At 31.1% G+C, this 27,954-nt stretch overlaps 1 long non-coding RNA gene across 2 annotated transcripts; it reads left to right on the top strand.

Moving 5' to 3' along the window:
• The first annotated feature begins 113 nt into the window (after positions 1–113).
• On the top strand, positions 114–20,136 carry LOC118196915 (uncharacterized). 2 transcript variants are annotated; one of them, XR_004759482.2, is made up of 5 exons: positions 114–399; positions 11,459–11,560; positions 13,002–13,061; positions 13,336–13,396; positions 17,059–20,136. It is a non-coding gene; the product is annotated as an uncharacterized LOC118196915 (long non-coding RNA). The 2 variants fall into 2 exon arrangements; XR_004759481.2 differs by lacking the exons at positions 13,336–13,396; positions 17,059–20,136 and having other exon boundaries at positions 128–399; positions 13,002–13,256.
• The last annotated feature ends 7,818 nt before the right edge of the window (positions 20,137–27,954 follow it).

Here is a 27,954-nt window from a genome sequence, read left to right as displayed (position 1 = left end):
AGATGCTGTAACCGCCGCGTTTAGTATGTACTTCGCGTTTGTAAACATCTTTGCTTTTGCGAATAAATTTTGATTCCTCTAATTAGCATCCGCCGAAGTGCAGCGGCAACTGCGCACGCGTTCAACACCATCTGGCGGTCCGCTTTTCGCCTGAGGCATTGTGGGTAATGCTTATGGCGGCAGCGTCTTGACAACAGGGATGTGATGTCTCAGTTATTTGACCGATTAATTCGTTTAACTGTTAATAGAGGATGTGTCAATATGCATTCATCAAGAACAATTCATTACTACTCGGCTTTTCTTAGATATGTAGCATTTCAAGTGGTTTTAAATTACATAAAGGAGTTTTGCCGTGCAGTTAGAACCGTGAAATAAGGAAAGGGTAGTACTTTTTTCGCTGTATGTTTGATTTCTAGTGTCCTACTTTCATTATGTATAATACATATTCATATTTTATATATTTTTAGTTATGAATCGTTTTCATTCAGAGCGAGATCCTTGGTAATCCTCTCACGTATTTTTATGAAAACATTTGAAGGAGTGTATTTAAATTAGAAACTTTTTATAGAATTGTTTAATGGGAATTTATTGTGAATTAGGGGATATCCTTTTATTCTTTCAGACGAATTAGCTCGTATATTTGTTAGAAATCAAGCAGGTACTAAAGTACTATTAGCTTGTATATTTGTTGGAAATAAGGCAGATACTAAAGTACTAAGTGTAAATAACTACTTCAGTGGAATTTTTGTAAATTTCGCATTCTTTTCAGCAGTCGGTAATAAATGCTTGAGGTTTGTAAATTTATGAAAAAAAAACGCAAACCCATTGATTCAGTTTTGCACTAAATGTTATTTCACGACATAAATTTAATGACTTTTTATAATTTAGCTGATTTTGAGACTAGTAGTTTGTAAAGACATTTTGAGTATATTTTATTGAATATTAATTGTCATGAAGTGTGTGTTGCACTAAAATAATTTTCTTGTTTTAATTTAATTTCATATTTCCTTTTTTTGTTCCTAAGATTTATTTCCTTCAAAGCTTATTTTCACTGCATTTAAATTATAAAATTTGTTATTTTAACTTTATATCTGTTTCCTTTAATTTGTGTTGAATGAAATTTAATGTGTTTCTTAAATTTAATGTTTTTCTTTTCATGAATTAATACGAGAAATTTCCTTTTGTGTATTGATTCAACTTAAAACATTTTAGATGGAAGACTTTTAAATATAAGCTGATATGAAATTTGAATGCAAGAAACCTTTTATAGCTAAATATTCGGTTAATCTTTGGATTATGGTAACTTGGCGATTTTTGGGCGAAAATTTGGCAACCAACCCTGCTACAACAAGCTGCTAGTTTGTTATGGACGCCATTTTGTTTTCACGAAGTAAAGGCATGTTTTTTTTTACTCAGCACTTTTTCCAACAATCTGCTAGCCGAATTACGCTTATACTAGAACTTTTATGGAACAAAAATGCTTAATCATGACGAAGATTAGCTGCGAAATTGGGAGAAAGTGCAGAATCGCAAACTGCTTGCCGCGTTTTTAAGAATTGCACATACACGGTATCATCCATGTACACGTCGACCTATTTTCACTTAAAAAAACATCCCAGAATTGCACAAAAATGGCATTGCGCACACTCTTGACTTTATCCATGTACACTATTAAAGTCCTAGCTAGTAACTTTTATCGCCTTACCAAAATGTCGCCAAACTACGTGTTACCATATTCCAAAGGTTAGCCAAATATTCTTTGCATGTCTATGAAAATACTTTTGTGTTTGAGATTTTAAAGTAAGAGTTTCAATATTCAGACGAAAGTATATGGTATAAAGCTTGAATGGAGGGCTGGGATACCATTTGCTTTTTCTTGCATCCAGTGGTATTGCTGTATTCAGTTCTTAGACAAGTCTAAAACATAATGCCCATAAAACTTAATAGACATTTTACTTGCTATTAGGAAGAAGTATAGCTTAGTATTTTTAGAATTTTAAATGCATCATTCATTGGACCTCATTGCTATGAAATTTCGAAAAAAAAATTATGGTAGAATTCCATAAAATAAAATGATCTATAAAAATATGTTTCTCAAGAGTCTTTTAAATTAGTAATCCTGTGCTTCTGTTTAATGAATTGTCAAATATAAATCGTGTGAAATAAAAATATTATTCTTATTTTTGCATGTAAAATCATCTAGACTGAATTTTGTATGCTGTCTTGAATGGGAAATTTAATAATTTTGCCTTAATGAACTGCTTTACAGATTATTTTAAAGAAAAAGTTAGTTTGTAAAGACAGGTAATATTAGTTTAGTCTTCTGTAATTTTATTCTGTGTGTTATTGACAACCATCACCAGTTTTTTTTTTTTTTTTTTTTTTTTTTTAACTTCAATGAATGTATTATGTTAGCAGAATCATTAACAATAGAAACTTTAAAACATTCTAAAGAAACCAACCAATAAAAAAATATCCTGACTTTAATAATAATAAAAATAATAAATGGTTAGTCTATTACTTTTCAAATCTTAAAAAAATTTTAACAGATAACGGTAAAAGAAATAGGGTTAAAACTAATGAAATAATAAACATTGCTATAAACATGGTTTTATGAGAGGGAAGATGTGTTTAAGTAATTTTAATATAATTTAGTCAAAAAGCTGAATTTTTTAAATTATGCAAGAAAGGTAAAAATTTTAAATGGCAAATAATATAAAATGAAACATGGCCTTCTTTGGTTTCTCAACCCCCAGTGTGGCTTTAACATTGCATTGGGTTAATCTTTGGATTATGGTAACTTGGCGATTTTTTGGTGACCAACTCTGCTACAGCAACCCTCTATTTTTTTTTTCCGCCGCCATTTTGTCTTCAGGAAGTAAGGACATGTTTCTTTTCTTTTTATTTACTCAACAGTTTTTCCAACAATCTGCTAGCCGAATTACACTTATGCTAGAAATTTTATGGAACTAAACTGCTTAATCATGACAAATATTAACTGCAAAATTGGAGAAAAGTGCAGAATCGTAAACGCCTTGCCGCGTTTTTCAGAATCGCACATACACAGTAACCATGTACACGTTGACTTATTTTTACTTAAAAAAACATCCCAGAATTGCAAAAAAAGGCATTGCACACACTCTTGACTTTATCCATCTGCACTGCTATTTTCTCATAAGTTACAAAAATTTGCACGAAAATGCAGGAAAATTTTGTGAATCTTTAAACTTGGTAAAAAGCACATATATGGAATTACATGATCGCAAAAAAGTATATACCCTTTCCAAGGATGAACATTTCCACGTATAATATAAATAAAATATCCAAAAACTTTTATCTCTAAATTATCTATTATAAACGTCACCAACGAATTTATAACAAAACATTAAAAATGGTTACAAATACTTAGTGTCAAATATTTAAATTATTTCCATGCACGTTTACTTCCACTGAAACGTATACCAAATTGCTACAAATATATAATTCACAAAATAACTGTCATTTAATTAAAATATAATTAAACCATGTACACGTCGACTTATTTTTACTTAAAAAAACATCCCAGAATTGCACAAAAGTGGCATTGCGCACACTCTTCACTATATCCATGTACACTGCTTTTTTCTCATAAATTAGAAAAATTTCACGAAAATGCATGAAAATTTTGTGAATCTTTAAATTCGGTAAAAAGACATATATGAAATTACCTGATCGCGAAAAAGTATATACCCTTTCCAAGGATGAGCATTTGCACGTATAAAATAAATAAAATATCCAAAAACTTTTCCCTCTAAAATATCTATTATAAACATCACCTGCCAATTTATACCGCATACATTAAAAATGGTTCCAAATACTTAAATTCTTTCCATGCACATATACTTCTACTCAAACATATTCCAAAATACTACAAACATATAACTCTCAAAATCACGATCATTAAATTAAAATATAATTAAAAAAACACTACTTAAAATATAAATAAGCACATACATTAAATTAATAAAAATTAGCTCACAATCCTAATTACTTTAAACTAAATCATTGCTAATAACAATTTTCCTATAATACCATATTAATTTATTTACTCCTTACATTTAGAACAATGCATAAAAATAATATCCTCAAATAATTAAAAATACTAACTTACCTAATCTTCTACAGAATCTTAAGTGCATGGCGGATCACAAAATGTCCATTTTCACCAGATTTCTTGCACCGCCATTCAAACTTATCTGTAATATCCTTCCTTTCACGCAATGTCATTTCATTCCCACATGTTGGACATTCATACTTATCTGCAATTAAGCAATTCTTTTCAATTACACATAAACGCAATAAAAATTTCGGATTTACTTTATATAGGGCCATGGGATCCAAATATTAAACAACACTGTTTCACAGAACATAGAATGAAACTAACGCTATAAAGTACAGCAGATATTTTTACAAATTTACTCCCTTTTCCGATTAAAGAACAGTGATTCGTCCATTAATGTCACATGACATATCTCATGATTTCTCATTTCCCTCACACAAAATAATGCGTAATCAGAACTGAGTACTTCTCACATTATTCCCAAAGTCCTAGGTAGTAACCTTTATCGCCTCCAAAATGTCGTCAAACTACCTGTTACCATATTCCAAAGATTAGCCTTGCATTGTAATAGATAGTGGTTTTTATCCAAATTCAGAGTATTATATTCAGCATAAATTTTAAACACTAAAATACAAATATTAAATACAGATTGGCAAAGCCTGAGTTTCACACCCAAGAGAGCCGCTGATAATCTAATAAATCTACAAAGTCAAAAGCAGTCTAAAAATTGACATGATTAAACATTTATAAATTTAAAATCCTTAAGGCAGTATATATATGTATGCGTGCATGTGTGTGTAATAACTTAGAAAAGTGGGTGGCATCATAAATGCGTAATGAAGAAGAAACTTGCAGAAATGAGCGAATTTAATTATTTTTTTATTCATACTTGACATCCAGTTTTCATTAAGCCAACACTAATTAAATGGGCAGCATATCACTTTGTTCTTAAAGGATATTTTATATTGTTACCGATAAACTTGCAAAACAAATTTCAAGAAAGACTGCAAGTTGGTAATAATGAATTGGTAAGCAAAATGCGATGCATTCAGAAGGAAACACTGGGAAAGACAAAAGGAATTTCGGCTCTTGAAAAATTTATTGCTTATAACATATCCATACTACAGTGTTACATAAGATGGCATGGAATGTATTAGTTTGGAATGGCACAGTTTAGATTAATGTATTATAAATAGTTACCGTTTTTAGGTCAGAAACAGGAAATACCAAAGTTAAAATTAATAAGAGAGCCTATTGTGATTTAAAATCAGAAGTTTACATATTTTTAGCTTGCACACACACACACATATACTATATGCAATAATTTTGTAAATGATTAAGGATATTAAAAAGTCATAAATTCTATAAACACTTGATGATTAAAAGATAGTCTAGATGTTTATGGTGATATAACCAGGAAGAAAATTTTCAGATGTGAATGCTTATTCAACATAGCTTTATTTTGGAGCTATGTAAACCTTGATAAGCATAAACGGATTCACATATCCATCATTATGGATGCACTGTGTGCCTGAAAATTCTGTACAGCTTATGTCTTTTAGAAAAAGGACTAAGGGAAGCAGGAAATAAGTAAACAGTAACAGCAGTGCTTAAAGATTTTTTTCCCTTCCCTGCGAATGCAGAAGAATTAACATAAGCAAGCACGAAGTGGAAAGCAGTCCAGAAAAATTATTATAAACAATTTAGAACAGGAAAGATTGATACACAAATTAAAATGAGAAATTGCAGGGATGTTGCTAATTTATTTTCCTTTGCCGATTATTTTTTAATCTTATATTTCCCCCCTTCCTTCAAAGAGAAAAAAGCTTAGCCGTAGAAAAGCCTTTTTAAAAAAGAGTTAGAGATTTAACAAAACAATATATATATATATATATATATATAATTTTGTGAAAAACCGTAAAATTTTTATAAAAATTTTGAATATAACACTTTTTACCCAATGAACACAAAATTTAGAGTTCTGCTGAAAATTTCCGTCCAATTTTAAATGTTTTCACATTCATTCTGTAAAAATACTGTGAAGTTTGTCCTCATTTTCAAGAAGTAGGCATAAAAGTGTACATTTCTTTGTTTTGCTTGAATATCAATGGCATAATTTAATTTAGTCCTTGTCTTGAAAGTCTTTTCTAAAAACTGTTGGTGTCAAAAAAACAAATTTGTTTTTCATATTCATGAAATTCTATTAAAATTAATCATTTGCTCATTATGAATAATGCACTTTTCCTTATTGTAAAAGAATATAAAATGTACTTTAGAAATTAATAAATATTGAAAAGTAACAAAATACAATACAATAACAAAATAAACTGTAATAAAAAATATAGTCAGGTTCTTTACAAGCAAACCAGTATAACTTCTTGCTGATGGCTGTGGGAATGCTTAAATACAATGGCAAGTAAAAACCTCCATTCCTTATACAAAGTAACTGGCTTTTAACATTGTATGAATATATCAGTTATTATTATGAAGCATTTCCTCAAGTCGTCTATAGAATTATTATATGCAAACAAACACATATATGTATAAGGAATGCAGCTGTAGTGTGCAAGGAGTAATTCATTATACTGATTCTGAATGCATTGTAACTTAAAATAATTAAAATTTCTCTATTTAAAAATCATTAATCTAATTGGTATACTATTATACATTCTTCATATTTTTTCAACATTGCGTCTGGGTATTTTGGCACCACCAGTGCCCAATTAGTTAAGATATCTGAATGTTGATAGTTCATCCTGCATCTGAACCCAGAAGTGGCTGTATGGTTGTTTTTTATGGTTTCCACTTTGTATAATGTGAATGAGCCAATAAGCCTGAGAAAGTCCTCTGGAATAGCATCTTTTTCGTAGGCAGAAAGCCCTCGTGAACTTTCCTGTATTATAGTAACTATAGTTTCTTGTTATTACTCTATTGAATTTAGTTATATTCTAAATTTGAAGGCCCAATGGCAATGGATTAGTAAAACTACTTAACGCTGGTAATTTGACCCAAGTTCAGACTGCATGAATGCACTAGCTTGTAGGTGTTTTTATGATTTTCTTCATGTAACTTGAACATAAGCCAGTTTTTCTGAGAAAGCATAATATTTATTGTTTGTAATATATCATATTTCCTTGGCAATAATTTTTTTTTACTACAAAACATCCTTAATGAATTTTGGTAATCACCACTTTTTTTTAATATATAAAAGCTATGTCTTTAGAAACTATCATCTGCATTTTTTCTTCTAATCTTTCAGTATGTCTGTTTCGTTATAGCAATTAGTAATGTCAAGTAAGTATAGCGTACAGTCTTTATTGCCGATGGAACCAGATACTCATGGCCTTTATTCATAGGAGTTTGATGCCCTCTATTAGCCAAACAATAAGGCTGCTGTATACTGGCAGTTTGACCTGTGTTCGAACGAGCTGCTGTCTTTGTGAGAGGTGGTCCCACCGCCCATTGCATGATATAAGCCAGTTTTCCTTAAATGGTCCCCCATGAAGGCTTTAACCTTGATAGCCATGATATACTTTGCCAGAATCTGAATTATCCAATCCAGAAGTTTGACCAAAGGGCAACTGGAAACATTTTGTTGGCAAAAGAATTCTGGATTAAAAAAAATTATCACAAAGAAAATGTGACCTGGTAAAATCACTTAGTACCAAAAGTTCTCCACAGAGGGCAAACACGCCTTCCTTTAGGCAGATAGTCCTCATGTGTTTTGCCATAGCTTAAATAATCTAATCTAATGTAAGTTTGAATTTTCTTTGGTTTTTAAGTGATTTTTCACATTGAAAATGCATTGCACTGTGAACATCTTGCATAGTAGTGAACCTGCTCATGAGTCCCTAAAATATTTTATATTACCATGTGAATGCAATCACATGATATTAGCACATTAAACATGGGACTAAATTTGTTTTAAATTTGGTTTAAGCAGCTTATAAATACAGAAAATATATCTGTGCTTAAAAAAAAAGTAACAAAAAGAGAAATGGACAAATAAATATCTGTTAATATAATGTTATAAAGTTCAAGTTAGTTGAATGTCCTAAGTACGAGGGCCATCCAGGAAGTAGATTACGTTTCCATCTGTGTCCGCTAGGGGCGGGGCTAGCGCGGCCATCTTGGGGTCAGAGCGTTGCGCAGCTCAGTCTGCATCTAGCCGTGCTAGTGAGAGGTTCGTGCTGTGCTCCGTTCAGATACTGTGACGGTTTGAAATGTCTGCGTTAATTGAAAATCCCGCGAGCTGCGAGGTGCGCTCAGTAATAAGGTTTCTGACTGCAAAAAACTGTAAACCGATAGAAATCTATCGGCAGCTTCGTGAAGTGTATGGGGACAACATTATCACTGAAGGTGGAGTGCGTCAGTGGGTCATAAGATTTCAAAATGGCCGAACCAATGTTCACGACGAAGATCGAAATGGGAGACCCAGCATAGTGACCGCCGAACTTCTCGAAAAAGTCGATGCTAAAGTCCGTGAAAATCGAAATTTCACAATAACGAAACTTTCTTTGAGTTTTCCACAAATTTCGCGAAGTTTGTTGCACGAAATCATCAGCGAAAAGCTTGGTTACCACAAGTTTTGTGCAAGATGGATTCCAAAAATCTTGACAGAGGACCACAAAAATCAGCGAATGGCTGCAGCGTTGAACTTTTTGGACGCTTACCATAAGGATGGTGACTCTTTACTCGATCGCATCGTTACTGGTGACGAAACATGGGTGAAACATGTGAACTGTGAAACGAAATTGCAATCAATGCAGTGGGGGCACACAAGTTCTCCCCAAAAACCCAAGAAATGCATGCAAACAATGTCGGCAAGGAAGATGATGGCGACTGTTTTTTGGGACAGAAAAGGTGTAATTTTGGTGGACTTCTTGGAAAGAGGCACTACAATAAACTCTCAAAGGTATTGCCAAACTCTCCAAAAACTCAGAAGAGCAATTCAAACAAGCGCAGAGGAATGTTGAGCTCTAAGATCTTGTTGATTCACGACAACGCCCGGCCCCACACGGCAAATGTCACTCGTAAAGTTCTTGAATCTTTTAAGTGGGAGTTGTTTCCTCATCCGCCGTACAGTCCCGACCTGGCACTGAGCGACTTCCACCTATTCCCAGCAATGAAGAAGTGGCTGGCGCAGGCGGCCGAATTTTTCGACGAAGGAATTTCCAAGCTCGTACATCGCTACGATAAATGCCTTAATTTGTATGGTGACTATGTAGAAAAGTAGTATTTGAGTGTGGCTTTCATCTGTATATAATAAAATTTGTTTCCTATACTTTGTTTATTTTTTTATTCCAAAACGTAATCTACTTTCTGGATAGCCCTCGTATTTGAAGACTTGTATTAAAATATTATCTTAATTCGATTGTGAAGTATAAAAAATCTAATAAATTCATTTTATTTTTAATGAAAAGAAATATTTCTGTATACATATTACCTCCTACTTGTCATTGCCTTTGCGATTTCTTATATTTATTTTCTATAGCAGTAAAGTAGTGTTTAGTTATTGAGTAGTTTCTGTCTCTAAAGTAGAAGTTTTATTGTTGTTTAATATATCGAAAGTAGCAGTGCAGGATTTAACTATAAGATACACAAGCTATAGCTTAGTGCTCCCGCTTTCTTGGGGGTAACTCAAGAAACCTTCTAGATATCCAAAAATCATATTTGGCAATGACATATAATTACGGACTTTTAAAGGCCTCCCATATCTCAAATAGTTAAAGCCTTATCAAGTCTAAATCCAGTCCTGGAAAGTAGCAGGATGAAATTACAAACTTGGCAAAACATAACTATAATTAGATGTTGGTCTTAAAAAGTTGCATTTTTGGTTTTCAGTTTTGCTTAATTTTAAATTAATCACTTGTTCCATCACAGAAGAAAAAGAAGTTATTGTTGTTAAGAACTAAGTTGTTGTTAAGAAAAAAGAAGTTATTCTTTTATAACCATGTATCGGGTTGACAATGTACCAATTTAAATCCCCCAAACTAGTCACAGAATAGTTTGAGGAGCATGAAAATGAGCTAGAACATCTTTCACATCCAGCATATTTTCCTGGTTTCAATACCACTTTCTGTATCTAGCACATGCTACAGCCTTTTCTTTTAAAATAGACACTTCAAGGTTTTAATGACCCTCCTGTCATTTATGATGGTTAATGGATTTCCATTTCATTGTGCAACCCCTGTATAATGGTATTAATTCTTTATGCCAAAACTGAAAAATTTTTTAAAAGATTTATATGTGTTTTATGGCAGTAAGCTAAAAAATATATGAGTATGTATTTTGACATACTCAACTTTTTCTTTGTGTTGGGAGATTTTCAAATGGTCACAAATATGTATAAAGAGAGAATTCCAGTATGCTTATTAGACATAGCATATAAATGAAAGCATTCAGTTCAAGTCCTGATTTTCAGGATTCAACTATATTTTTAAAAATTCTTTCAAAATCATTTGTTGATAGGATCTGTTATCCCTTTTTTGTCTCCTCTTCCATGCATCCATTTCAGTAAAGTGGATGAACTTTTGTGTTCTAGAAAGAACTAATTCATGCTGAGGTTGATTCTTGTATATAATCTGTATGCAGTAGGTGTTTCATTGGTGAAAATTAAAGTTAAAATCATGATTTGACAGCTTCTCTTCTGGGAATTCAGCCCAGTGGGTGTCGAACCGTAATGTTGCTACTTAGATCAGACTTTAAATTGTGTGACTGTAAACATAAGTGAATCATGTACATGTTAATTGTAACTCTAGGATGGATATCAGCTGTTATCCATCCTAGAGTGCCTTTGATAAGTGATCCTTTTTGCCTGTTTTAGTCAGGGCCGGCTTAAGGCATTTAGAGGTCCAAAACTGTTAAAATATTTTTGAACCCCAACATATGTTTATACCAGTTTTTTCCTTCTCTCTCTCATTTTTGGTTTAATTGCACTATTAATTTTATTGTGGTAACTGGAAATTTTTTGGTGTCTCCTTTCTTGAATACTTAAGGATCTTTTTGTGGTGCTTCCTTTCCTTAATGTCCAAACATGCGCTTATATTGCCTAATAGTTAATCCAGCCCTGATTTTAATATTGAAGCAAAAGATCCTGTAGGTATAAATTTGCTCATTTATAGTTCAGATGTTTTAAGTTATCGATTTTACTGACTAAATGCAGCGGCTACTGTAACAAAGGAGTACCAAATATTATTCCGATATAAAATAAGTTTTTGATAATGTGTATTTAAAAAAATTATTGTTACATTGTGTTTTTAAGATCAAAAGTGAAATGTCTTCATTATACGTGTGCTTATAATGTACAGCCAAGCATTTCTTTGTTTTTTTAATCTAATTACCTCTCTTCATTTTAAGGAAGAGAGATGAGTAAATGAAACTAACTGATGGCTTAAGATGAGTTAGAAGCTCATACCTTAATGAAAGGATCCTTTCGGTGAAGGTATGATTGCATATTTAGTAAGTATATAAATTTGTAACTTGTTTTAAAAAGTTGCAGCATGCCTTGAAAAGTTATAACCATTTCTGAACAATAAATAGATGTGTTCATAACTTATTCCAATAGACTCGTCAAATTTTTGTTCACATTCAAAATTCAATATTCATTCTCAATTACTCACAATTCACATTCTCAATTACTCAAAAACATTTTTTTGAATGTAAGTAAACCATATTTGTTCTAGAATGTTGGTATTAATTTCCCAAGTTTGTTTTGCAATCATTCTCTTTAAATATATAATGTCTATTTCTGTAACAGTACTGATATAAAGCTTATTTATAAGTCCAAATAAAAAAGTAACTGGACTTTAATGAAATGAAACTTCAGTAACATATTTTGTTTTAGATTAGGAGTCCCAAAAATTTTTTCTTTCTCGTATCCCTTAATGAGAATTATTTCACATACTTCTTAATCAGGCGATAATTACCCTAATCTCTTCCTCAAGAATCTATAATCCCCTGTGTTTAGTATTCTTGTATTACATGAGATGAAACACAAAAAAAAAAAAAAAAAAAAAAAAAAAAAAAAAGGAAACTAAATGCATAGCTTCATTAAATGCTGAAAATATAGTGACCAAATATGATACAGTGTGTCATAACAAGTAAGAAAATGTGTAGACATGACATGTGCGGAATCAGGTAATGTGATAAATGTTAGCAGGACTTGGTAACAACTTATTACAATGCTTATATGCACATTTTGGATAGCAGCATTCATATCGGAATTAGTCAAATTTATTTTCTTTCTAATAAAAAGAAAATTAAAATTTTCTGAATATTTTGATTTTTATCAGCACTTGCAATGCATTATTTTCTGCCATTTATTCTTTTTTCACATACCCTTGATTATGACATAAACCACAGTGGTATGCATACCACAGGTTTAGAATCACTGTTTTAGGTAGTGTGTTACTGATAAATCATTCTTGCATTTGGTATATAACATTTCATAACTTGCATTTTTTAACAGATTCTGTTGGCTTACTTCAAGATGTCCCCCTTTCCTCCCCCACTATGCCACTGGGAGCCAGGGAGCAAAAATCTACCACTAACCCCTGGTCATAAATTACAGTTTAAACTAAAGTTAGTTATATCTTTTTAGAACACTCAGAATATTCAGTGACACATTTATGAAGTTTTGCACAAATGGCGTTTTTGAGAAATTTGTCATTCCCAAAGGGTCCCAGATAATTTTTAAAAATTTTAAACATACTCTGCATCTTAATATCAAGAGCTGCCAGAAGTTTAGAGGAAGTGAGCTCTTTGCTTCATCAATCCATTACTGTGTATATTGTACCTATTATATTTGTCTTTCTCTGTACTAGGATCAAGATGATTATTGGTTAATTATATGTATTAATTTATTTGGTACTTTTCTAATACATCTGTCACACTTTCACAGGGAAGGAGAAGCCAAGCACATGCCAAGACCCTGAGAAAGCTCCATGAAGATTGCCATTGTGTGTGTATCTATGAACTATTTTTTAACTAGAAATTGTTTACATTTAAAAATGTAGTAAAATGCTTGGCAGGTTCATAATGGAAAATTACCATTTATTTTTCTGTGGAAATTTTTAAGTTCTGAATTGTAATTATTTTTGATCTTGATCCTCTGCACACAGCTAAAATAATAAAACCATCCATTTATGTCATCATATTCAGATGAAATTATCCTTATTTTTGTGTATTTTCCTTTAGAATTTAACTGTCGAGTAAATTAATTTTTCCCCTTCTAGAGGGAAGATATAATCATGTTCACTGGATGACTTTCTAAATGATAAGAAATAAGCGGGGGAGGTAAATAGCACCTGTTTTTTTAAATATGGTTCATTCAGATTTTTTAATATTTGCAGTAATAAGTTCTTTTAATACATTCATTATCATTTCATCATATTCTTTGTGAACTATATATTGCCTTAACTAAATTGTATTATCAGTAGTATAGCATTTAGAGATATGTTGCACAGCTAAATGCCTGCAGAATAAGATTTTGAATGTAAAGAACATGCCCAAAATGTAAAGAATGACACTATGATGTTATAATACAGTTATTTAATTTCAAAATCCATTACAGTGATACAGGGACCAGACCGAAGTGTTGCTAAATTTGGTAACAAAAAATTGTTGCCAAAAGCTGTCACCAGTTTGGCGATATCTCGTTAATTTACCGAGATAGCCATATATTCAATGTTAAGTAGACATGCCCCTGTATTTTTACTTTCCTGGCAAAGCTTTGCTTCTTTAGATTTTTGTGATACATTATACAGAAAAGTATACAATTTCACTAAAATTATATGTGTACAAAATTCGTAACAATATTCTTAATTTCTTATAAACTGAGTTTTTTTATGATGCTTGATAATGCATATACAAGGGGTGCCCAAGAGAAACCAATGTGCCATATACAAGGGGTACCCAAGAGAAACCAATTTGTTGGTGGGCAGAGCTTTTATAGGACTGCATTTTGCCACTGGGAGTGCATAGAGCAAAAATTTCTTAGTCAGTAAGCCGAGTGCTGTTGCTAAAGAGGGTGAGAATTAGTTTTGGTGGAGTTTATAGTGATAACTGTTTTTTGTTATCATTGTTTTCGCAGTGGTTGATTTCCATGAACCATGGTGGTGAAATTCTGCGTTTTGTTCAGAAAAAGTGAAACAAATTGAGGGAAAACTCGGAAGAGTTTAAGTGGCTTTCCTGTTTCAAAAATGGTTAAATGTCAATTGATGACAAACCTCATTCTGGTTGTCCTTCCATGGCACAACAGATGAAAACATTGAAAATATTTGTGCATTGTGCAGTTATCAACAAAGATCGACGACGGACCATTCTAAAAATTTGTGGAACTGTCGGGAGTGACTTGAAGTTCAGCGCAACGAATTTTGACAGGAGATACTGGAATGAAAAACAGTGGCTGCCAAATTTGTGCCACAACTGGCTGAACAAAAACAGGGTTGTAAGAATGTCCTAGGATGAAAACAGATATGAGAGGAAAGCATTTGCTGATGTTGTTGAGGTGAATAATAATAGAAAATAATGATGGAGGCTCTGTCAAGCATCACATAAGATGAATTTAAACAATGTTTTGAAAAATGGAATAAAAGATTAAGACAAATGTATTGGTACAGCTGGAGAGTACTTTGAAGGGGATTGAAGGTTTGTACTTAAAATGTGAATAAAGAAATTTAAAAAAAAAAGTCAATTAAGTTTCTTTTGGGTACCCCCTCCCTCGTATATATACATTTTTAGAATTATTTTACCTTAGTTAGTATGAGGTTTAGTGAAAATAAGCTATCACACCAGTGGATGTTGATGATTGTTATATTTTGGATAGTTAAAAGATTTAGTAAAGGCACACAGAATCTATTGATCCTGAAATCACTGAAAGATTGGTGATAAAGCAAGAGTAGTGCAAGACTATTGATTTCATCTATCGGACTTGTTTTATTTCAAATAAAGATGGAACTGAAATCATTCTGTTCTTAGTAATATTCAAGGTGTTCATTGCCCAGGTGTAGTTCCTGCCTTACCTAAAATTAACTGTAATGATAATAAGTGATATTAGTATTGTTAGTTAGTAACTATCAATGAGGCATCCATAATCTGGGCATGTAATTATCAGCTGTAATGGTCATTTCATATAGAAGTTATTAATCCCTCCCCCTTTGCTGAAAATTAATATATGTTCTATCTTAAATTTGAAATTACAAAATATTTTTGTCACTAAGAAGTTTTTGATGGACCTATGTTTGGTCAAATATGCAATATCCCGATCACCAATTTTCTCTGCAATGCACCCAAGTTTTAAATGTTAAAAAAAATATTATATGATACTATATTTATTAAATTTTTTGTTTAGATGTGTTTAATATAAATATCTACATAAAAATAATTATTAAAATTACGTAAAAAATGCCTTCGAAAATGGTTTTCCAACCTTACCATTAAAACAGCTTTACAACCTGCCTTGGACATTAGAGCATAAAAACCAAATTTATCACAAAGAATTATTTGTTTAGTAAAAAAATAATTTTTTGCTTACTTTATCAAAAAAAAATTGGCTATGAATATAAAAAAAATATCTTGAATGGTTCTTTTAGTTAAAATTCTAACAGATATCACATGGATATTCAAGGTGGGAAATCTCATTGCGAAAATTGTGAAGAAACTAGGACTAGTCGTGCTATCTCTTAGCAATATTCAGAAATACAAAAATAATCGTGGAATTTAAAGTGATGTATGAGTAACAACAAATTCAGTTTCAACGATGGAATTTTTCAGTTCGTCACATAGCATGCAGTGCCGACATGGAAGTGGTTAAGAATTTTATTTTGTGCAAAAATAAGTAATCTATTAACTGATGTGTAGGTGATGACCAAAATGTTGATTTCTGCTTTTTAAGATTATCATGAAACTTAATTTAAAAAAAAATGCAAATTCTAATAGATGTATTGAAAGCTTGAATTAGTAGGGATTAATTTTAATTTATTCCCTCTCTTTTTCATTGTGCAAATCTGAAAAAAATTGTTTATTGTATTTCATTGTATACAGAATTTCAAATATGACAGAACTTCGATCTATTGCTTTTTAATGGGAAAGAGAAAAACTGTGGTTATAGCAAAATGACTTAAACTGGCCAATTATACATAACGTACATATTGTGAATAATAAATATTTATTATTTTCAATGTGAATACACTATATTAAAAAACTTGTTACGACCAAATTCTACTTTATTGGCTGCATTTGCCTGAAGTGGAAGTACTTTTTAAAATTTATCGCAGACTTCATCATCTGTTTATCTGCAGACTGAGCATAAAACCTAATAGAAATAAATATATTTCCAAATTTAAGTGAATGCAATGGCTGAGTGGTACCAGTAGTGCCCAAGTAGTAAAACCGCTGAATACTGGTAGTTCGACCCAAGTTCAAATCTTGACGAAGAGGATGGCTGCATGGAATTTTTTTGGTTTTACCCATGTGTAATGTTAATCTTAAAATCCTTCATGAAGGCATCACTCTCAGACAGATAGGCCTTGTAGGCTATGCCGTAACCTAAATAATCCAAATCGGTTAAATAATGTTTTGAATTATGAAATAATGTTTTGAAAAAGATGCTAATAATGTAGATGTACCATGCAGAGTTAAACACCGTATGCAAAGCATTATTTTGTTATTATTTTTAGTCCCATAAAACATTGATACACTGACTATAAATATGTTTCATTTAAAATTTTTTTAAAGCAATCTGTTTGGAAAATGCTGCTCTGGGAACACAGATCAGTGTGGTAGATCAATAATTCATGGAATTATGGATACAAGAATAGATAATGTTATTTACATAAATTTTATTCGTGACTGAAAATGGGGAATGATACATGTAGGAAAACTGTTACCAAAGAAGCAATAGATCGAGATTCTATAATGGTAACATCTCATGTTTCAAGTTTTTTACATTTCTGCAGAGCACAGGAATAGCACAGGGATTGAGTTACTCATGGATATGTTAAGAAAATCTTTGAATTACCTCACCTAGTTACCAACAGCATACATGGACAAGGAGGTGCTTTATAGACGAGTTAACAATGCTGTCCACAGGAAAATCACACCTTAACTTTGTTAGGAAGAACTTGGCGGCAATATGTCAATCCTTCAAGGGTGTCTCACGGAGCCATTGGCCTCAAGCACCAGCTTGAAAAGCATCCTTGCTTGGAGATGTAATGCTGCAAATGAATGCTAATTCCATGCCATTCATAAAAGCTATGGCATCAAAGGAAACAATCGTTCCCTTTTAGAGATAACCTTGGAATGAGTGCTCAAACACAGTCCATCACATCTGCTTCAAAGTTGGAAGCCAAAATCTTGATCCCTCCACAACCATGCCCATGACAGGCTTAACTACCAAGAAGGATCATCCCAAACAATAGACAAATTAATGTATGTTATAATTTACATCAAATGATTGAATTTTTTCCAATGTAACAAAATAGGTATCCCTTCTTAATGAAAAAATGAGTTGAAGCTACATGTAGTGCTTCTATTGATTTTAAAAATGCTTTTTGTTATGAATATTTTTAAAGATCCATAAAAGTCTGTGTTCTTCCAGAAGTCAGCTCTGAGAATTTAACAAGATGTCATTGTTGATTATCCATAAGCTTGTAACAATAGATTGTATTGTCTTATCTCTATCAGGAAAGTGAATCGTAGTATATTTCTTTCAAAATATTGTATCAGTTTTCTTTATCTGATTTTATGCCAAGTTGTAAATATGTCATTAAAGATGAAAGCTTGCAATTTGTTCATCATTTTTTCCCCCTTGCGTATAAAGAATTCATTATTTAATTAATTTTAACCGTCTGAACATTATGAGTTTGTCTTTGAAATTTCGAAGTTCCCCAAAATGTCATGAATAAGCAGAATTTTCTTGATTATAATTCCAAAAAACCCTATCACTTTGTACAAACTCCCTTTCTTTCAGTATGCATTCAACTCAAAATTGGATTTATCAGTATCTGTCAGAAATTTTCATGTGTACCAAATGAGAAAGGCATCTTTCATTAAAGACTTTTGCATCCATAGCCCATAGGGGATTAAAAGTATTAATGATAAATTCATATGTACTACAAAGTAATTATTCTTTGAAAAAGCTGAGCTTTTCTGCTGTAAAGTTTTTCAGGAGTCTCATGTCTCAAATCTTGTAATGTACCGAGAACCAAAGAGTGCTTGTATATAATGTATATTTACTGTAAAATACAAAGCCAAATAATTTATATCCATGTTGTATTCTTATTTAGCTTTATTTTTAGGCTTTTTGAATAGTTTTAGAATGCTTGGGAAAAAGTACATTCATGCAAAACCATCATAAATTTTGCTGTAACACATTTGTATAATTTACATAATGAAAGCTTAATACATTAAAATGAAATTAATATGCATGCGAATGAGATAAGACTGCTAAATACTAGTATTTTCAGTAAGTTTAAACCCAAGTTGATAGGCTGACTATATCAGCATTTTCATAGTTTTCCATATGTGTAATGCAATGCGAATGAGTCATTTGGCCTTAGAAAATCCTCCATAAAGGCATCCATTCCATTTGGCAAATATCTGTTGTATCCTTGTTTTGATGTAATCAGTTAAATAAAATGCATTTATTACTGATAAAAATAATGTTTGAAACTGTTAATGCCATAGCTTTTTTGGAAACGTTCACATGTTTAGGTATTTAGAGGGATAAGAATGTGTAGGCTGACTGCCTTTATCGTGTGAAGGTGTAAGGTTCTATGTTTAAAAAAAATGAAACATTCTGTTTTACTAAATAAATAAAATTGGAATTTAATTCACTTTAATTTCAAGATAACATAGTATATATTTTACTGGAATGTTAATTTATCTCTCCTTTTGTCACAAAAGTAAAGTTGGTTTGAATGCCTAGCTGGCATCAGACCACATTCACAAAAGTAAATTAAATTTGCCATTTATCTTTCATAGGGCTCATTCAGGAAGAAAAAGCATATTGTTTGAATTTCATTACCCTTCATGCCTTCCTCCCAAAAAATTAAGAAATAAATTGGATTTGTAATAAAATTGTGAAAGTTGTTTATCCTTATTTGGCTTGAGTTCTTGAGTGTTTATTTGATGTAAAATCTCAAAATTCATTCAGTATGTAACTGAGCAGTAAACTGTGAAATTCCTTCAATATTATTTGTGACATTTCTTTAATACAAAATACATTTGTAAAATATCATAAAAATAGCTTTTAGCACACGTAAAATACAATAAAAATAGCTTTTAGCACATGTTAAATATTTATGTAGAACTTTTAAGGGTTTAAGAAGATGAGGTTTGTAATGAAATTGCGGAATTCCTTGAATATTTTATGGCTAAACTGTGAAGCTCTTTTAATTTTAATAAGTTAAAATTTACTGAATATAAATGTTACTATTTAAATAGTATGCCAAAAGGAAAAAAATCAATAATTTAGTTATTTTCTGGAATAATCGGACCAATTAATTTTTTGATAAATTCATTTCTACCATACAATAAAATTACCCTTAAAAGACCACCCTCAGTTCCACATGATTTTGTTGTGTGTGGTGGTCTCTATAGAGTTGTAATGTTCACACTCTTTTGGATGTACCTGAACAGTGCTTAAATAGCGCCAGAGCGCAGCTCCGGTACTTCTCAATTCTTAAGATAAGTTACAATTTTAGACTGAGCATACCGGAGCTCTAAATAAAATAAGCTCCAGTACTTTTTTATAATACATCTTTTATATACATCTGCTTGATGTCTATAATTATATCAGCAGAGAGCCGTAGTCAAAGAAAACGTTCTCTCTCACAAAGATTCCCCTCATTTTTTGTTTCCACCCATTCACACCCTCATTCTGTTTCATCCTGGAATTTTCATCAGGTATACTTTAAGTATATTTAATTTTTGTGATGATAAAAGAACTTCTCCTTCTTATGATCAGAGCTTAAATTGGGCCAGAGCCCAACGGATCTCGGTTGTGGTGCTTCTCAGTTTTTGTAATAAATCATAATTCTAGCCAGAACATGCCGGAGCCGTGAATAAGAAGGCTGCGGCACTTCTTTTATATAATTGAATAATGATTTCAGTAGAACTTTTATCTCAAATTTTATTTTAACAATAAAATTACATTAAAAATCACTTATTAAATTTCAATTTATCTCTTTACATTTTATTTAATTTTAATTATTTAATTACTTCAATCTTTAATTATTTCAATAAATAATAATTGATTATCTAATAATTATCAATTAAATTATAATCAATTATCAATTAAATTATAATTATATAATAATTATTGATTAAATAACAATTTATAAGCATTAATTAAATAGCTATTGATTAATTTGATAATAATTAACTATTTAATTTAAAAATTATTAATGAGTTCAATAGTCATTTTATTTTTTTACTCTTGTTCCTCTTTGCTGACGGTCCTCCTTAGGGCTCCGGTACTTCTAATCTTAGAAATTAAGCCCTATACATGAAAAGAATTAACTCAAACTTTACAAGTTTACTTGAACAAAACTCAAGAGTTACTTAACCTGCATATTTCATCATAAACAACACATATAGCGAAGTCTATGTGTAGGTGATGAATCTACATGCTTGAGTTGAGTTCTTATTCCGCATGTTTGAAAGCATCACTGCTGTCGACTTCATAATTTGGGAGAACAAATCTGCAGTGTCAGCTGCAAGCATTCTATACATTCTGTCCTTCATAAACTCCCTCCAAAAGAAATCTGAAGGGGTCAAGTCTGCTACGAGTTTTCGTACTTAGCAAAAATTTTCAAGTTTTTTTCTAACTATGTAAACCACAGTAATATAAACACATTAGATTCAGATATATGTCATTCATCTTAATCTTTTTTCCCTGAATGTGCAGTATTTAAAATAATACAGCTTTATAATATTAAGTTCATTTACAGAGATATTGCTTACCTGCAATTTTTGCAAATCTTTTAAGTGGGTTATGTATTTAAAGTTTTGTCACATGAGTATACTGAAATTAAAAGGTAATCATACTGAGGAAAGCAGAATGTTTAAAGGCGTCCTCATAAAAAATCCTAGATCATTCCTTTCCAACAATGATGCTCAGCTCTTGTACTTGAGTACCAGTTTAAGATGCATACCAAGCCATGGACCACTAACCACACTTTGTTCTACTCATAATTAAGGAATGTGTTCTAGAATAGTACAGTGTATTTCCCAAATTAACATTTATATTTTTAGACAGTTTTAGTCATAAAACAATAACAGTAGTAATTAAGGTATGATACTGAACTTATTTTTCTGTGAAATATTTGTCTTTAAATTTTAAGGCTTAAAATATTATGAATTAATCAGAATGTACAAAGAATAAATTCACCAATGTTGGTTTTTAATATTAATATTTCCTTCTTTCTAGAAAAAACATGTTTCTGAAGTATTATTATTATAAAGTCTTTTAGGAGTTCAATAATTGGTATTATTAACCTAACGAATAAATTCCCTAAGTAGTTTCCAGCTTACTAACACCAGATTTGTAATAAATATACTAAGTATCATTAAGTGGACCCAGTATCATCTGTTCTCAAATCATGCCAATAATGAAATCACCATCTTGCTTATCCATTTAATCCATTGACTTTCAAATAATAATAATTTAATTCTAATTACATTTTGTTAGATATGCTGAGAGTATCTCTTTTAAAATTTTCTTTTCCTGATTTTCTGAAGAACTCTTAAAAAACGTATGTCCCCAACCATAAAAAATATTTGGAAGGATGTCTATTGAAATCACGTAAGACATGCTTATTTTATGCCTGCAGCTTAGGTAAATAAATAATAATGCAAGGGTAAACAGATTGAATGTATTAAAAATTTTTCCATTTAGAAAAAATACAGCATAAACATAACATCTTTACACAATGTTACTTGATACATTTGGTGAACCCCTCAGGGGCTCACTCTTGTGAGTACGGGTGTGGCAATCCCGAGGTACTCTAGCCCTTCAGGGGATCATCTTGGTGAGACGGATGTCACGATCCTGGGGCCCCAGTGATCTATCCTCTTTTCCATCTCCTCTCCTCTGACCGGATACTTTTTTTCCTTCCATTTTCCCGTGTGGTTTTTCTCTTCAGAGGTTGGGGCTCGTCATAAGAAACTGGAACACCCTTGTTTCAAGTTTTCGAGTGGCGAGAAAACTGCCCACATGTTTGCCTTGCATGGAGACCCGTGTTGCTGGAAAGGAGGGTCCTGGTAGTTCAGGGGCGAGGTACTGTTCCCAACCAAGGCCAACTAGATATCTACAGGCCTGCTCCAACCTGATGATCACATGATCTGACGTCATAATCTTAGTCTTTCAATTTTGCAGGTTGAGCTTACTTCGCCGTAGGACTAGTGCTAGTGAGATATTTGTTTACATGTGTTTTTTTCTTCTGAAAAATTTTGTATTTTACCGGAAAGTAAAATATTATATTGTGAATTTGAATTTATAAGAAAAAGTGTGTTTTAGAATGCCAAGAAAGTGTAGTGTACCTAAATGCCGATCAAATTACGATAGAACTAATAAACATGTGTCCACTTTCAAATTTCCTTCAGATCCTGTACTCTCTCAGAAATGGATAAATAATATTAATCGCAAAGATTTTTGTAGCTGGCAAACACAGTAGTGTATGCATTAAGCATTTCGAAGAAGAATTTATCGTTCGAGAAGATAAAGTTCGTGATGATGGAACGGTATTAGTAGTTCCTAGAACTATTCCAGCTTTAAAAAAAGATGCTTATGTAAAGATTTTTTAAAACCAGCCATCTTATTTATCGAAGAAACTTCCCACAAAAAGAAAAACACCAGAAGAAAGAGTAACAGAAATTGATGTTCGTTGTGATAAACAATTTGAACAGTGGAAAAAGAATGATATTATTAGCGATTTTGAAAACTTAATAAATGGTTTTGCAAGAAAAATAGATCTTTCCTCTTCATGGATATTCATAACCAAAGGTAAGATCTTTTGGCTATCGAAATTAGAATTTTTAAACTGTCCAAAAGTGCTTGTATCTTTAAAAATATTGGAAGATTTAAATGTAAGAGTTTTTTTCAATGAAAATGAAATTCCCATTGAAAAGTTCAAATAGATATTTGAAGAAGAAAACTATGTGATAAATGGTTTAAACTTGAGACAATGATTAGCCATTTGGATGGTTTATCTGCTTCTGATATTCATGATGACTGCAATTTAAATTTAAATAAAATATCAAAACTACTGTTGAAATGTGCAGAAACAGAAAATAATCCACATTCTGAGAAATTTTAAGTTTTTGTATGAACAGATTCAATTAATGCAAATGAAACAGCCTTCGTATAGTGCAGAATTCCTTGCCTGGTCTTGTTATATATTTTATTGTAATCCAAACAGCTGCAATATTATACGTAACAGTAAGTATTTTATATTGCCTCATCCTTCATACTTAAGGAAGATATCTCTGAAAATTGGCCGAGCAGATTCTGGATTACAAACAAGTCACTGGATGTATTTGAAAAAAAAAAAAAAAAAAATACGAAATTTTAAATGATTCTGAAAAAATTGACAATTTATTATTAGATGAGATATATATAAAAACACAAGTTTCGTATAAAAGTGGTTGTGTTTTAGGTTTTTCAGATAATTCGCAAATGGAGGCCACAACTATGCAAACATTTATTATAAGCTCTATATTATCAAAAAACAGATATTGTAGCAATGTTTCCCATAAAAAACTTATTATCACATCAATTATTAATATTTACAAAACAAGTAATTGACCATGTACAGTCTTGTGGCTATCGAATTATAACACTAATATCAGACAATAATAGAATTAACAGAAATATGTTCGAAATGCTCTGTGGTGGTGCATTAAAATCCTCTTTCTCTCTAGTGTAGAATTGGGTGCCCCTTCGATTAGCGACAATTTTTTTCAAATTTCGGCGATGAAACCTCACTTCTGGTTACCATGATAGTTTTAACTTTGTTTTAGCTTCCTGATTTTATTTAAATGAAAATAGATTGATGTGTACATGGACAAATTTAAGCCAGTGCGCAATGTCTAGTTTGTGCAATTCTAGGATGTTTTTTTAAGTGAAAACAGATCGATGTGTACATGGACACAGAGTTTGTGTAATTCTTTGACTTCTTATTTTGATTTTGTATAGCGGCCATCTTGAATTGTGCTTTCTTGGCGTCAAAAAAGAATCGCCAAAAAACAAGGGGCACCCAATTGTGAACTTTTACCTTCTCATTTATAAACCCTACCATGCATAATCTTCCTATATTTATATTGTTTGATACAGTTCATTTATTGAAATCTATACGAAGCAACTGGTTCAATCAGAAAGATTCAAACCAAACATTTTTTATACCGTCATTTGAAAACTTAAATATTGTTTACAATTCCAGTGTTCTACATTTAAAAAAATTGTATGAAATGAAAAAAAAAATGATAATCTTAAAATGGCTCCAACTTTATTAAGAAAAGTTTTATTTCCGTCTTCTATAGAGAAGCAGAATGTAAGTACTGCTATTAAACTTTTTGATGAAAAGACTTTAGCTCCTCTGCAAATTGAATCGCAGAATAATAAAACTGGGTATGGAAAAGATGTCTTAGAAACTAAACATTTTATTGATATAATTTTAAAGTGGTGGAAAATTCTGAATGTTAAACACTCTAAAAAGGCTTACAGTTTCGAGATGTATTTATGCAGCCTATAAGGACACCAGAAGATAAAAGCTTAGAATATTTATCACAGTTCTGTTCGTGGCTTATATCATGGAACGATTTTTGCCCAACAACAAAATTGGGAAACTGTCAAAAGAAACCCAAGTTGCTCTTCTCCATATAACAGCAACATTGAATGAACTTTCAAAGTATTTGTTAAAAGAATTTAAATTACCTTTTATTCTTTTAGGTAAATTTCAGACAGATAACCTTGAGGGACATTTCGGTCAATTTCGACAAATGAGTGGCTGTAATTATAATATATCCTTAGAGCAGATTATAGAGTCGGAAAGATAACTAAAATTAATAAGTTTGCTTAAAATGCAGTCTTCTGAGAAAGGTTCATTTATTTTACAACATTTTTTCTTGTAATGATATTGAAGATTTTAATGATGATCAACTTATTGATAAGGAATTTGTTGATGTTTTGCATCAATCCAATGATGTTAATGTTACAGAAAAAGGTACAATGTGTCTAATTTACATTTCTGGATATGTTTGTAGATCTGTATTGAAGCATATAAATTGTAATCTCTGCAGGAAAAAATTATTTCTTGACAAAGAATTGGTAGTTGAATATTGTGAAAATTTTGCGTACTTAGCTTGTTGAAAAGTTCTGCCACATGCATTTCCAATATATTGCTGAATAATTACTGTAAGGTTAAAAATAACAATTTAAAGGAAACCAATGACCAAAAAAGAAAAATGAGTAAATTAAATAATTCTGGAATTTAGGTGAATTTTTTATGCAATGTTAAAGTTAAATAATTATGTATTTGTAAACTGTGCATAACTGAGCCATATAAACTTGCTGTTGCCTACCAGTGGCTGAGTGGTAAAATAACTGAAAACTGATAGTTTGGTCTGGAGTTCCAATCTCGGCGAACGGGAAGTGAAATAAAAACTTGGGAAATATGGGATGATAATAATGCAATACCAAGAAATCTAATGAATCGAACTATGACAGCTCCATAAGCGTTAAAATATGTGAATGAACAGAATACAAAGAAATGATGGGAGAAAATAAAAAATGAAATGGCGGCAAGAACAGAAGATATTCATATCAAATGTAGAAAGAGTTAGCTCAACTGAAAATGAGTCAAAACGAAGCTGTAGATGTTTACATGAATACAGCTGTAATTCTGAAAAGCATTCAAGTTGGAGATGAAATAAGAAATAAAAAATTAATTTACTTCATACTAGAAGGACGTTAAAGGATTGTTGTTAAAATTATCAAAAGCAATAAAGAGAAAGGTATAGCTTCAATTAGACAGGCTTTAAGATAAACAAATTGTAGATCATGATTTAAAAGTAATTTTTACGAAAACTAAAGCATAAGAAAAGACGAGCGAGAACAATGAAAAAAGATTATGTAGTATGATGTATGAAATGATAGAAGAACTAAGTTCAATGGAGGCTCATGAAGTCTGGAAATTAGTTGAAAGATCCATCAATAAGAAAATTACGATGTTTACGAAAACTACAAAATAAGATTTTTGATGTAAAAACTGCATATTTAAATCGATACTTGAATAAACCAATTTACATGGAACAACCACCTGGATTTAAATCAGATTCAGGCTGTCAAGCATTAATAGATTGGATAAAAAAACCAAAACAAAGTAGTAGTTCAAGGCGCATTAATCGAAATCCTTTACCATAAGCCAAATCAACTAGCTAAATCATGTTTATTTTTGTAGACCTCAAATCAGGGGCTACAATGATAAGCCTGTTTTGGCATTCATATTTCAAAAATTTGAATGGCAAACTTCTTGTTGATGTGAATTAATGATGTTTAACTTAATAATTAATATCTTATAACATTGTAATGATTTGCTGGATTTTTCATTGCAAATACTGCATGCATCTTTTACTATTTGTCTATTATTAAATAAATTTACAGTGTATATTTAATCAGATGTTCTTTCATAAGAATTTTTTATAGCATGATACAGTGCTCATTGGGGTAGATTGCATAGTTATGATCTCACTTTGTTTTCAGGGAATTTTATAATATATTTTTGGATATGCTACAAGATTTCTCGTATAATGTTCAGCTTTAAATCATCTTTAAAATAAAACTTTTTTTCTCATATATTTCCCAAAATGTTCACTTGTATGTTTATAATTAAAAAGTACCTTAAGATATTGGATTGAATGTTGAAACCTCCTTATGAGAAAGAAAAAAAATTGGCTTTTGCTTCAATAGGATTGCATGTAAAATCATAAATGTAAATCAAAATTTTATTTAAATTAATATTTTTATGAATTTTATTATGAAATATCACATATCTTTTTAATATTTAAGCAGTATAAATCAATCTAATTAATTTAAGCAATACAAATGAATGTAGTAGTATGTGGTGTACAAAGAGTTTAAATATTTTTAAAAGAAAAACAAAAGAAGAATGTCTAAATTAATTGAATACTAAGCATCTGTAAACTATATCCATGTTGGTATATAGAATGATATAGATGATATATTGTAATATCAGTGAGTCATAGAAACTTATTCAAGTTTATGAAGTTTATTTTTGTGGACCTCACATCAGAGTCTACAATAATAATGTTCCATCATTAATATTTAAAAAATTCAAATTACAACTTATTGCAGACGTGAAATGATAATTTCAACTAGCTAATCAGTATCTTATACTATCGTAATGACTCGCAGGATTTTTCATTGCTTAATATTGTGTATTTTTAAATGAGATATATTAAGAGTGTATTTTTAATCAGATTTTCTTTCATAAGAATTTTTTGGAGCATGATATGATGGTCATTGGGATTGACTCATAGTTATGATCTTGCTTTTTTTAAGAGAATTTGAAATATATTTTTGAATATTCTGTGTAATGTTTTTGCTATAAAACATCTTTAGAATGAATCTTTTTTTTTTTTTTTTTTCAATATGTAGACTAAACTTCAGATATACTTTTAATATATTAATGTATTAATAAAGATTTATGTATTTCACTTAATGTCCAGATGTGTATTTATTATTAAAAAGCATCTAATGATCTCTGACTGAATCTTGAAAAATATTTATGGGAATAAAGAAAAGAATAAGTTCATTTTGCTTCAATATCATT

This window comes from Stegodyphus dumicola, chromosome 3 (genome assembly GCF_044657685.1).
Source record: "Stegodyphus dumicola isolate Sdum_Otavi_A_Nest chromosome 3, ASM4465768v1".
Classification (NCBI taxonomy): Eukaryota; Metazoa; Arthropoda; class Arachnida; order Araneae; family Eresidae; genus Stegodyphus; species Stegodyphus dumicola.
Note: the sequence above shows the minus strand (reverse complement) of the source record. Positions and strands in the feature narration are given on the sequence as shown.